This window comes from Haplochromis burtoni, unplaced genomic scaffold, assembly GCF_018398535.1.
Source record: "Haplochromis burtoni strain Fernald_Lab_line unplaced genomic scaffold, NCSU_Asbu1 Contig_2, whole genome shotgun sequence".
Classification (NCBI taxonomy): domain Eukaryota; kingdom Metazoa; phylum Chordata; class Actinopteri; order Cichliformes; family Cichlidae; genus Haplochromis; species Haplochromis burtoni.
Genome location: NW_024582363.1, coordinates 6,852,326 through 6,865,670, shown reverse-complemented (window position 1 = coordinate 6,865,670; position 13,345 = coordinate 6,852,326).

Here is a 13,345-nt window from a genome sequence, read left to right as displayed (position 1 = left end):
TTGAGTTTAAAAATGGGTAAAAAAAAATTGAATCATTATGAGCAACTGAAAGAGTCTGAACTTTCTTCCACAGACTGTATATAAAAGATGAAAGCAGCCATATAACCCACTGGTTTGTAATGTCCCACTTTGAACCCCTGGTTCTACTTGTACACCGGGCTGGGGTGTAAGCTTCTCAGCCATGGCAAACAGTTTCAGTTAGCAAGCTGCATTCATTTGGATTGATAAACAATTTGGATGTGCCTGTGTGACTGCATAACACAGGCACACGTTCCTGTTAATTAGTTCTAACAGACAACACCATACACCAAAACTGGAGCACAAACATCTTGGAAGGTCTGCTACTGTGGTATATTTAGCAACACAGCAACACACACAGAATTCCTGCATTTCCAAAAGTCCAAAAGCCACTAACACCACAAAGAAGAAGTCCACTTTTGTGACTTGAACTAGCTGAGGTGTGACAGCAGGTGAATTATGGATTGTTCAGCTAATTTATTATGAATGGGTTTTCTATCAAAATATTGATATTTTCTGTAAAACTGGGCATTTTAACACGGGGTGCTATGGAGACTGACTCGGTTTTGGCTCAGGGGTTGCCTCTTGTTCTTCCTTACTCATTACCAAATCAATGATGGAAAATTATAAACTCACACAAAAACCATAGCAGTGTATGGCTTACATAACCGAACATGTTCAAAAACACTGGGTATATACATCCCCCTCGCTTCTTCTTCTTTTTTTTGGATTGGAAATAATCCTGAATCTGACATCTATTCCTGCAGAAGCCGATAATAGCTGTTATTGTGTATCTGAGCTGCAGTTTAGTGAAAAGGGACCTTTGAGTTGTTTATTTTCACAATCATGTGCAACAATCATTCCTTAACCTTATATGTGAGTGCTGTGTAGTACCTTACAGATGTAGTATGTGTGCGTATCTCTGTAAGAGTGTGTGTGTATGATTACCCATGCTGTTATCAGCAGCAAGCCGCCATTCACTCCAGCTGAAATGAAAGGTTTTCCTCTGTCACAAAGCAGTTTCTTTGTTTCCATGGTGCTATGATTCTGTCAAAATCCCAGAGAAAACAGAGGGGGGAGAAGAAAAAAATCAATGTCCCTCATCACCAACAGCAGTCCCAGCCTAGCAGGTTGCCGCAATGCAAGTGCACACGCCAGCACATGCATACACGGACAGTGGGGGACAGAAAAACAGAAAAATAAGTTGCCCTTGTGACTTAAATCTGTTTATTTGATTTTCTTTTCACTAAGTGAAGTGGAAGTGGACACCGGTTTATCTTTTAACAGCAAGAAAATGCTTGAAAAGACGCTGATACTGAGAGGTTAAAATTGAGAAGTGTTCTAGTTTCTGTATTTCTGACCAGTGCGTGCAGGATATATCGACATGTGTAGCTGCCTTCGGTGAGCAAATAGAGCAAGAGTGTGAAATATTTTCACGTCTCTGAGCAGGTCTTTGTGATCAGAGGAAGTGTGTTTGCTTGAACAGGTCACAATAATAAGTTCCCCCCCCCCCCCCAAAAAAAAAAATAAAAAAGAAAAAAGAAAATGCAGACATGCTGTGTAAGGCACAAATGTTGAATACAAAGTATGCCAGTGAGCAGTGACAAAGGATAAATGAGCTTTGAAGCTATAACACAATGAATGAATTCAAGTCTTTGAATGCTTCTGCGGTGGACTTTCAACTGTTAACAAAGGTGTAGCAGAATACAGTAAAATTGCAATGATGGAGAGTGGATACCATCAGAGGCTCGCTATGCTTCACACGGGTGAGCAACATCAAACTACTCCAACCCATTTTTGTTATGTTGAACTTGTATTTTCTATTTATTGTATTGTATTGTGTGTGTGTGTGTGTGTTTTTGTTGCAAAAATCCCAAAGAAGTAAAAACATACTTTTTTAAATAGAATTACAAGTTTTTTGGTGGTGCACTTCTTTTGTGTTGGTCTAGTTTTGTTACAGTCCACTGCCAGTTTGGATATGAATGAATATTGTGAAACTTTGCATAAAGCATCTTAATCTCACTGTAACAAAGGTGAGTCATGATACCAACTGCATACATAAATGCAATTCCTCTAACTTGTTATGGATATGATTATTGCTTATAATGTGACTGCTTAAACAGATGAATCATGGATATTGTATTATTATTACAGTGCAAAAAACCATATTTTGCATGGTTGGATCTCAACAAGGTTCCAAGTAGAGTTTCAACATGCAACAAGAAGAAATGGGAGCAAAACATCTTTTTGAGCATGCAATTTATTGAAAAGAATGTTTAAAGTAAGGCTGTTTTATAGCTGATCAAAAGTTTAGGACCACATGGTTTTAAAAGGCCAGATCTGTGCAAAAATGTGGATTCATTGTAATTTTTTGTCAGGTAGTCAGACTGTCATGACGTTTTGATGGCAAAGGCAAAAAAAACCTTTCCCTTTTTGAACGCGGTCGGGTTGTTGAACTGCATAAGCAGGGTCTCTCGCAATGCGCCATTGCTGCTGAGGTGGGACGCAGTAAGACAGTCATTTGCAATTTCAAGTGGAAGACCCAAACAAAATTTCATTAGCCCAGTACTGAGCCGGAGGATCCAATTGACTGTCCATCAAGACACTGGATGACCCAAATATTACTCGTGCTGACTGCCGCCCCATAACCATCAGACAGCATCTGAAACTGAAAGATTTCAAAAAACAAAAATGTTTTCAAAGGCCTCGTCTCCTTGAACGCCACAGAACTGACCGTTTGGACTTTGAAAGAGAGTACCAAACATGGGACATTGAAAGGTGGAAGAAAGTTTTATTCTCTGATGAGAAAAAACAACAACCTTGATGGTCCTGATTGTGTCCATTGTCACTAGCTTGACAAGCAGATCCCACCTGAGATGTTTTCTACGCGCCACAGTAGAGGGGGCGCCATAATGGTCTGGGGTGCTTTTTCCTTCAGTGGAACAATGGAGGTGCATGGGCGTCAAACGGCCACTGGCTATGTCCAGATGTTCTTTTGGACCAAGGGAAGTTTACAAAAATGGACAACAGTTCCAGACAGTAGATGCCCTTTGCGTGGCCATCTTCAACACTGGGAGAATTGTTCCCACTCACCTCATGGAAACGCTTGCATCAAGCATACCGCAACAAATTTTTGAAGTGATCAACAATAATGATGGAGCTACTCATTACTGTGTTCATGTTTGGAACTTTGATTTCTGTTTTGGGGATTTCTGGGTTTTTTTTCTTTTTGGAGGTGTGGTCCTAAACTTTTGATCAGCTGTTTCAGTTTAAGTGTCGTTTTTTGCATGCTCAAAAAATGTTTTGTCACCCTCCCATTTCTTCTTGTTGCATGTTTAAGCTTTACTTTCAACCTTGTTAAGATCCAACCATGCAAAAACTTTTTCAAGTGGTCTTAAATTTTTGATCGGGACTGTATATCTATGTGATAGTAGTAGCTAAAATGAGCTTAAAATTAGTCACTCATATTAAGATGGCACGAGAGTGTGTCATAGAAGTCATTATATTTAGGCATGCACCCTGGTTTCAAAAATTACTGGTTCATTCCATCTGAACTTCAACCAAACCTTTTGCTTGACCGTTTCCAATATGCATCAAAAATGTATGGTAGAAACCTTGTGATTGCTGTGAATTTTTAGCTTTGTATATCAAATACTTTTCAAGATATATACATATATTTTGAAAAATCTATCCAGTTTCAGGCTTTTCTTTTTCTCTCCAAACATTGAAATCTCAGCAGTCTTTGAACAGGAATATCTTAAAGATTATTAATCAGAAAAACCTGAAATTTTCACTCCTCTTTATCACTATCAACATTAATCAGAATCTGTAAAAAAAAAAAAAATCTAAGTATTGGTTAGTTAAAATATGAAAAAGAAGTCCAGCATTCCTGCAAAGTCCCCAAAACTACAAATTGCAAAAGACAACTAGTGACAGTTTCTGAATGGTATAGAGTCAAATTATGCAATATTTTAAAATAAAATATGTAGAATGCTTCTTAACATTAAATTTAAATTATTGCAGGTATGAGCAAATATGCCAAGTTTTATCAAAAAAACAGAAATGTCGGTAGCTAGTCTAATCCAAACAGAACAATATCCAGGAGTTTCTAAATGGTACTCTCTCTGTTCCATCTTTGTGACTGTCTGTGTCCCTGTCTTGTCAGGTTAATACATTTGTAGTACTGTCCCTGTGTTTTCTCTTATGTCCCTATGTTGTTTATCTTTCTGTGTTTCGCCCCCTTGTCTCCCCAGTCTGCCATGTCTCCATTTGGTTTATCCCCAATTCCTTTTTTATTCTGAGAGTCTCATGTCTTGTTTGTGTTATATTCAGTTTTGCTTCCCCTCTCTTGTCAGTCTGATTCTATTCAGCAGGGTTCCCAGTTGTGTCCACTCTGCCTTAATGCCCTCCAGTGTATATCTGTGTTGTGTTGTTCACATGAGTTCTGTGTTTCCCTTGTAAACTGGAAGCTTCCTAGTTTTAGCCGGAGTTTTTGCATTTTTAAGTCCAAAAATAAAGCAGTCTTCTTTAGTTCACCCTTTGTCTCTGGGTTCTGCCTTCACTGCCACACAGCTGACCGTGACAAAACCTTTAAAGTTTAAATATACAGTATTAAATGAATAGTGTTCATATATCAAATACCTTTTTAAGGTATTTGATATAAATACCTCCATGAGGAGAGCTTACACAGACATGTCACCTGTCTGATGAACATGAGCAAAGTATCAAACTTACAGAAAAGAAACAAACTAAAGTATGTATTCTGATATTGATCTGAGACCAGTACCAACATTAACGCCAATATATGGATATATCTGCCCCCCCCTAGAGTCTGGGGAGGGGGAGGTATCCTCTGGAGAGAATCAAAGTCAGTTGAAGATAAACAGAATACACGTGAAAGGGAGATGGGTGGAAAGCACCAGAGACACTAAAGGTGAGTTTAAATGTATGTTTAGTTGGAGACAGTGGCACTGACAAAAATACTGGAAGCCAAGCTTCAACCTTCATCCAGATTTGAAGATATTAAGATTTTCACTTGGAGTGACCAAGTTTAGAAATGAGCACATCACAGGTACTGCTCAGGTTGGATTTTATTGGAGAAAGGATGTTGCTGAGAAGAAAAGAGGGAAGACCTCAAAATGAATAGAAGTAGTGAAGGAGGACATGCAGAGGGTTGGTATAGCTGAGCAGACAGGGTGAGTTCGAGACAGATGATCTGCTGTGGTGACCCCTAAAGAGACTAGCCGAAGAAGAAAAAGTTTAATTATACCACGGGGTAGTTTTTCCACTTTCTTTCAGTCCATCTGAAGTGAGCTTGGGCACAGAAAAGAGGGGGGCGTTTCAGGATCTTGTTTGTATTTGTTATAACTGCAACAGACTGCGTTTGATGACAATGATTTTCAGAAGGATTTCTAACCCCATGCTGTGATTTTCATTTGTGACTATTGTTGCTGCAGTACTGCCTGATTATTGTTTTTGGCCTTGTTGTTTGCTTACAGATATTTCTCTAGATTATCTGAATCTTTTAATGATATTATGTACTGCTTGATGAAATCCCCAAATTCTCAGCAGTTTTTTAAGCTACTGAACACTTTCCCTACATAGGAATTTATTTATTTATGTTTTTTTTTTAACAGAGTTTTAAAACCTTCCACATGATCAAGTCAGGAAGACTCAGCCTGTCTAGAATAGTCTTTTCATGCTCAGTCCTGCTAGATCAAAAGGATATCATTATAGACCTCTAACCACCTTTGCAGGTTTCTATAATCAGATGGAAATTTGTCAAGTAATTTAAATAAGTGGAGACCTGGGAGAAGATGACTAACCCCATGTTTTTCAACTGTAAAATGAATAACTAACAATTATTAATTATTGACAGAATAATGGGGGACTTCTTTAAATGGCCATGATATCAACAAGGCATTTTCAGCAAGAGAACTGAGGGTCACTAGATATGTTCTTTTTCTCACACCTCTGTATCCCCAGAGACTGTTGTGTGGAAAAATCCCAGAAGATCAGAAATTTCTGAAATTCTCAGACTGAATCCTGGCTTAATTTCTCTTACTGTATCGTTGTAAAAGAATATCAGTACGATTCAGCTGATAGGTGCAGTGACGTTTTTTGGAAAAGCCTGGCCCTCCACAGCACATCCATAATGACAACACTGAGTGTGCAACAACATCTATATGTGTTCTCACTCTGTCTGATTCCTTTACATCAGACAAAAATATTCCCAATGCTTTCACCTTACCCACATCTTTTCACTTTTCACAGATGACTTACCTGCATTACAGAACAGTATGGCACATTTAAAAACAACAGAGTTGACCAAAGTGCTTTACAATTGGTTAAAAAATGAGAAAACAATAGGGAACAAATATTGATCAATTAGAAACAAATACAGATAAATGAAGACACTCAAAGAACAGTGATGTTGCTTGAATAACATAATTTGGCTTGAGGCCTTTGTTGGGGTCATGGCATGAGCCAAAATGCGCCAGTCAAAATGTTCCTGGAGCTTTAATTTCTTCTGATTTTATCCTTTTTTGCAAACACTTTGGAAGAAGGTGAAGGAACTTTGTTATTAGCTTCTGTTTGTCACGTAAATACTGTCACTTGTCTGAGTTTGAAAGAATGCAGAAGTAAGTTTATTGAAGTGCATGGGGGGAAAAGAATTCTTCATAGTTGTTGCTCATAAGTTGAAGAAGTCATGAAGCAAAACATTTTTAAAAGCTTTGAAGTATTTGAATTAAACAATGCAAAGAATTTGTCATAAAAAAGCAGCTTACTGAATCTACTTTGGAATGCTGACAGACTTATGTGCTGTCCATTTGATTTTTATTTTGTTCTGATTTAAATCATCCAGCATTCATACGCTTGTTCAGAGCCACTGACCATAAAGGCTTCAGAGATTCACAGATTTTTGACTTTCCCTCCAAACATAACTAAAAAGTAGATTATTCTGTTTGGGAGTCTTTAGGGGGACCCAAAAACTGCCCTCTTCTCTTAAAAGACTGCATAGACGAAAGAACCCTGTGAAGTGTGTGTGTGTGTGTCTATCCCCTGGTGCTGTCAGCTAATGTGAGGCCATTAGAGTGTGTGTTGGTTTGTGTGCCCCTCTTAGAACCTCTTCATGCTTTTAAGACACTCCTCAAGATTCTTCAAGGCTGCAGATACACACAATGGACAGTCTGGAGCAAGGGCAGTGTGCGTGTGTGTGTGTGTGTGTAGGGGTGGGGTGGGAAGCTTACAGTATTTTATGTGTATTTATGAAAGGCCACTTGCTAGTCTTCAAGGAAGCTCTCCAAAGTTGGAGACAGGCAGCCAGGACATCAAACCTAGTCATTAAAGAGGCTTTCACATAAATAAAGAGGCAGGCGATGAAGATGATGATGAAGAGGAGTAATTAGGAGGACATGAGAGGAAATGGATTCACTGCTTTTATCTCTTTTAGCTCCTCAAGGCCAAAGGAAAGTCTTAAGTAGGGGTGCAAACACTATAAAATTCTGGGATGATACTGATAAAGATGTTTGAAATAATAGTTAAGTTGATATTTTACATCTATCCTGCCTTTAAGTGAAGGAAAATAACAAAAATTTAGTATTAATCTTCAAGCTCTTCATCACGTATTATTTGACTGTGCAAATTTAAGCAATCATACCTTTTAGAACCGGGACTACAGATATATTGACAGCAAAACTGATAGATGCCATTGGTGAAGATAATTTCAGCTAAAAGCAAAAAATGGGATGATGATGTGATGAACTGATGTTCAGCTGCAGTTATAAGAGCATAGATAGATAGATAGATAGATAGCTAGATGGATATATACTGACTGTACAGACCCAAGGCACACTGTCAAAACAGGATGTTATACTCATCTCATGCAGGCAGATGCTGCTGTTCCTTGTATATTACATCACAGCTATAAATCTTGATTTCTCTCATTGATCACAAACAGGTTCTGCAAATACAATCTCAAATTTAAAAGCTAATGCACAAAAAGCTTAAAAAAATCAATTTTTATTCCACTAGAGCAGGCCCATATTGCGAGAAAGTAGACAAAAATCAAAGCCGATATATACATTTTCCTGTGAAATCATTCCTTTCTGGCACAGGGTAACGAAGTTCAAGAGAACATAAAGCGCAGAGTTTCCCTTTTTTGGCGGGGGAGAAATGGCAATGAGATGTAGTAGAAGTTTAGAGCATTAGATTTATTACCCAGGGGCCACAAGGAAAAAACGCATGATGGGAAAGAGAGGCATGCCATCTAAAAGAGATTAGAGACGTGTGAGCACTCCTCGGTGGGTGAGGTCATGCCCAAAAAACCATCACAGACACCAAACTGCACATAATAGCCCCCCGAAAACCCAAGAACACACACACACAAACGCGCACATGCACACGGGCTGTACGCCGCTGTTCTCGGTTGACACTCAGTGAACAGTGACTGCCTCTGAGTGTCAGTGAGAAGTAAAATGATAACATGTCTCGTTAGTTATATCAATCTGCAAAGAGAAACAAAATAACAGCTTTGGCTAACATATATGTGAAGATTTGTTAAAACAAGTTTGACAAAACAAATAAACTACATTCATGTTCAAACTGAACTCTGAATAGGCCCCTGCTCACCACTATGAATGAATGAAAGTGTTAAAAGCTGTCTGGCCTGATCCTCCACAGTTTGTAAACTCTCATATCCCTTTTTTTGGACTCTAACATTTTCGTCCTCCTTTTATCCTTCAAAGCTCTATTGAAGAAGATGCTCTTGATCTCAATGCGACTACATGCTTAAATAAAGATTGAAAGACACATTAGAGAAACTTGCATTTAAGAGGAGTGGAAATGAAGAATGCGTGGCTGAATATAAAAGACACTTTCACAATTGTGTGTCCTCTTCTTGCTGAGCTCCTGAGAAGACCAATGCTGTGTTGAGACCTTTCTTAAAAGAGCTATTTTTTTACATTTTAAAGTGCACTTTATATTTTTCAATGTCAGAGTGGCATGCTCAACCCTTTACATTTATTTTAGTGTGTTCATTTGTATAGCTCTGCTGATGGAGATTATGGTCGATAATTTCTCCAGTAATAGATTTGCATTGTGCGAGGTGCTTTGGCTCAGGTGGCAGAGGGCCTTGAGTGTGTTAAAAACACACTCCTGCTTATTCTCCCTGGCATGATGGAAAGTGAGTGATGGACAGCTAAGAGAGGTACAGGAGGAGAAGGTTAGGTTGAGCACAATTAGGTGTGCGTAAGGAGCAACACTAAAGGGTTGGGGGTTATAGCGGTCAATAGGTAGTGATCAGAAAAACAGCTGAGAGACAAAAAACATCTAATGAGAAGGAGGAGAAATGTTTAAAAAGAAAGAAAACATAGGGAAGGATGGATTGGATAATGAGGAAAGAAAGCAAACGAGATGAAGATTGAGGAAAAGACAAAAAAAGGGAAAGAGGGTAGGAGGGAAGAGAAGGAGGAAGAGAGAGAGTCAGCATATTGATCGAGCAGACCTGTCGGCAGCCAGACAGCCAGGGAGACGTCTGTCCTTGTGCTGCCACTCTCTGGCCTGCAGACACCTAAACCCCCACTCTGCTCCTGCCGGGGTGGTGGCGTCAGGCCGGGGGAACGTGCATGTTGCGTGTTAGTGTGTATGCACTAGTGTCACGTGCGTGAGAAGTGTGTGACGGTGCGTATTTACGCGTACGGTCATTTGTTTCTATGTGTCTACAGTGTGCGTATAAGTTGCCTTCCCTGTGCAGTCGGCTTGTCTGTGTTCCTCGTCTTCCAGGGCCTCAGGTGCGGAGTGCCTTTTCCTCCGTGGAATTAACTAGGTTCCAGTCAGGAAACTAATCTCACGCTCCCTGTCGCACACAGATGTACGTATCTCAGGAGTATGGATTTTATCAATACAAAGAGTGTCCTGCACCGGTGCAATAATCAGAGATGTAGTCTTTTCTTGAAGAGCTGCTGTCAACCACCATCAACCCCTTCCCTTCCTCCCTGCTCACGACTCTCATCCCATATGGGATTTTGCCCTTATATATAGAGTTCTGTTCCTGGATGTGAAACATCATTTCCAGAGAGTTTTCTCTGGCAGGAGGAGCAAGCTTAGGCAACTTTGGCAGCTGCAGCAGAGCTGGAAAGTATTCAGAAAAAAAAAAGCAATAAGTCAATGTACTCAAAAGCAAGTCACAGCCCTGGCTTTGCAGTTTATGGAAAAGAGGCAAATCTCTTATCCTGTATGTGTGCACCCATCAAAAAAAGTTTTAAGGTGTTGTTTTCCCCCCTATGCATGTAATAAATGCATAAAATAGAATTAGCTACACAAAGTAAAACATTGTCAAACTAACAAATGTTGTGACTTTTCCTTAAACTGCGCAGATAGTTTTCCTTTAAGAACATGTCATTTTCACAAGGATCATTACTTCAAAAGAAAATAGTTCAAATAAAAACCGTGGATGATGATGTTTGGTAATAATAAAGGGGCATTGTTGTTGGCATATTGCTGTTGATCTGAACAAATGGAATTCTAGTAACCTCCACTGTATTGCGGAGGAGGCAAAAATCTTTGAAAACAGGGCAAACAAAAGAAAAGCTATCTGCATGACCACAAGAATGTGAGAAAAAATGTTTTGTTTTTTTGTATTTTGGATGAACTCGCACTTTCAGTTTGATGCTCTAGTAAAAGTATGTGCTTTTTGCTAACTTTCCATCTCTTGTGTACTATGTGCATGTTACTGGGAGACCTATTAAACTATATAAAAATTATGCACTCTATGACTGACATTAGAGCTTAAATTGGATAAAATGGGGGTTCTTTTCCCTCTCATACTCTTTCTTTCTCCCCATCTTTCTGCCCATCCATTACAACTGATCCTATTGTTCCAAACCCTGAGAGCTGCGAGTTGACCCGAGAGGTCAGATAATCAGATGTTGCTCTCAGTGACCGGCACTAACCTGCATTTCAGTGGGACAGTGTGGTGTAAGCTTCTCCTCAGCTTGGAGCACAAGCCCATGTAATACAGGGTGCTGTGGTGCCTTATGAGTGATAATTAGAGTTACAGCACTCTGCAACTGCACACAAGATGCTGGCAGCAGTGGACCTGAAACAAAGAGGGAGCAAGACTGGTACTTTTTATAGTGCAAAAAAATACATGTATGAATGTGGAAAACCTGTGTATGGGGGAAAAAAGCTGTATCAGTCAATATTACTTTATGGGATGAAACTGTGTAAAACAGGATGCATAATAATTTGTCTTGAATCTTATTTTTCCTCTCTCTGACCTCCTCCGAAAGCTGAACACCTGCAAAAATATCTAAAGTAGACATTTAGTGAGGCTGGAGCATTAGTAGAAATATTTTGACTTCCTTAAAACTACTGAATTAAATGTAAAACATGTCTTATCATTGTTTAACCATAGTGCAAAGCATCTTAAATGACTGTGCCAGGTGTCTTGTCATTAACATTCACCTGCGGAAGAATTAGAGTGAAAACACAACAGATAAAATGGACAGAGAAAAGCAAATACACAGAAGAAAATGAAGGAGAAAGACAGGTATAAGCCAAAGAGAGTGAGGGAGAGAAAGAAGAAATGAGCACAGGAGAAGATGAATCCGATTTCTCCCGGTAAATTGGACTCCCCTGCTTTCTCTAATTCATGTTTCAGAGCTGCTGCATCGATGGTGAGATGGAGAGGGTGAAGGAAGAGAGAGAGAGGGAGAAGAAAGGAGGGGAAAGGGAAGACAAATCCATGCAGGGGAGAGCAGAGGGAGACTGTGGCCGCTCTCCCACAGGCAGACAGCAATCAATAAATCAATAGGAAACTGTGGTTGGCTGGAGAACGGCTGGGGCAGGGAGGATGGAGGATGGAAAAGAGAGAGACCCGAATCAAAGTAGCTCCAAGATGGATGGAGCGAGGAAAGAAAGGGAGAGGAGGTGGAGGGAGCAAGGGTTCAATAGAGGTGTAGGTGTAGAGGAGGTTGCAGGAAGAGGGGAGGAGTGCGTGGAGGAAAGGTGGTGTTAGCGGGAGCTGTAAAGGGAAAATGGGTGGAAGTCCAGCAGGCCTTTGGGGTCCCCTCCCAGTCCTGCCTGCAGCACATCCGGCATCAGTGGTGCAGTGATTGGGCTTGGCACTGCGCGATGCCCCGCTGTGGTCTGCCCAATGAGCCCAGTGAAGCGCGGCTGTATCTGGGGCTGAGGGGAAGCCGTAGGCCCCCTCTGCCCGCTGGGTGCAGCCTGGTTGACTGGCTGCTTGCCTGGCTGCCTGCCTGCTGGCTGCCTGGCTGGCTGGACATCGATCTCAGTGGGTTGGAGAGTACAGCTGGACGCACACTGAGAGCTGGGGCTAAATCTGGCTCAGGCTCAATCAACGTTTGCACCTGTCTTTTCCAAAGGGAATTAAATGTAGCAGATAGAGAGAAAGAAAGAGTAATGGTGTGTGTGAGCATGTGTGTGTGTGTGTGTGTGTGTGTTTGTGCGTGTGTGTGTGTGTTAAGGTTACATTTTGAGGGTGCAGTAGGAGTGGTTAGTTTGTAAGGAGCATGTTGGTTTTGTCAGTAGTTAACATGGTAGTACTGAAGCAGGTGAGGTTAAAGTTTGTGTGTGTTTGTTAAGCATGTGTACATTTCTTATCTACAGTACACATGGCTTTGATGTGCAAATGAATGAGAGGCAGATAGTTGCTGAGCTCCACACACATCAGGAGAAATGTTGAAGTTAAATAAAAGAGATAGTCAGATCAAATACTATTTCTGTTGAATTCCTCCCTCAAATGAACTTTTTCTCATGTAGGTTCATGCATAGCAGATCTCACAGCTCTAAAAACAATAGCCAACTTGTTTAGTGCTTATTAGCTTTATTGCTGAGGCGCTGATGCGAAGATGGCTAATACTCTGACATGCCCTTTCAAAATTAACATAAGCAAGAACAAAGAGTAGAAAAGTTGCTCGTTTGTTGGTTTAATCTTACCATAAACCAAAGAGGAAAAACTGAATGTGCAAAAGTGTGTGTAACTTTTCTTTTTCCACTTTGGTTTTTAGTTGTGATTAGAACAAAAATGAAACACTTCCATGACAAGTAGTTGTCATCTAAATGTGATGCCTTTAGACAAAAAAAAAAAAAAAGCAAGTGCGCATCAAGTCTTTATTCTGATAAGCAACAAACGATAATAGGGTCTAGTTTAATATCATTTCCTATTGATGCCATTACACTGACACTGGTTGCAGTTCACCAAAAAGCACACAGTCCTCAATGAATAGATCTCAGCCAGTCAGATATGGAAATCTGCACGTTTGATTTGGCATAGATTTTACGCTGGATGTCTTTCTTGACA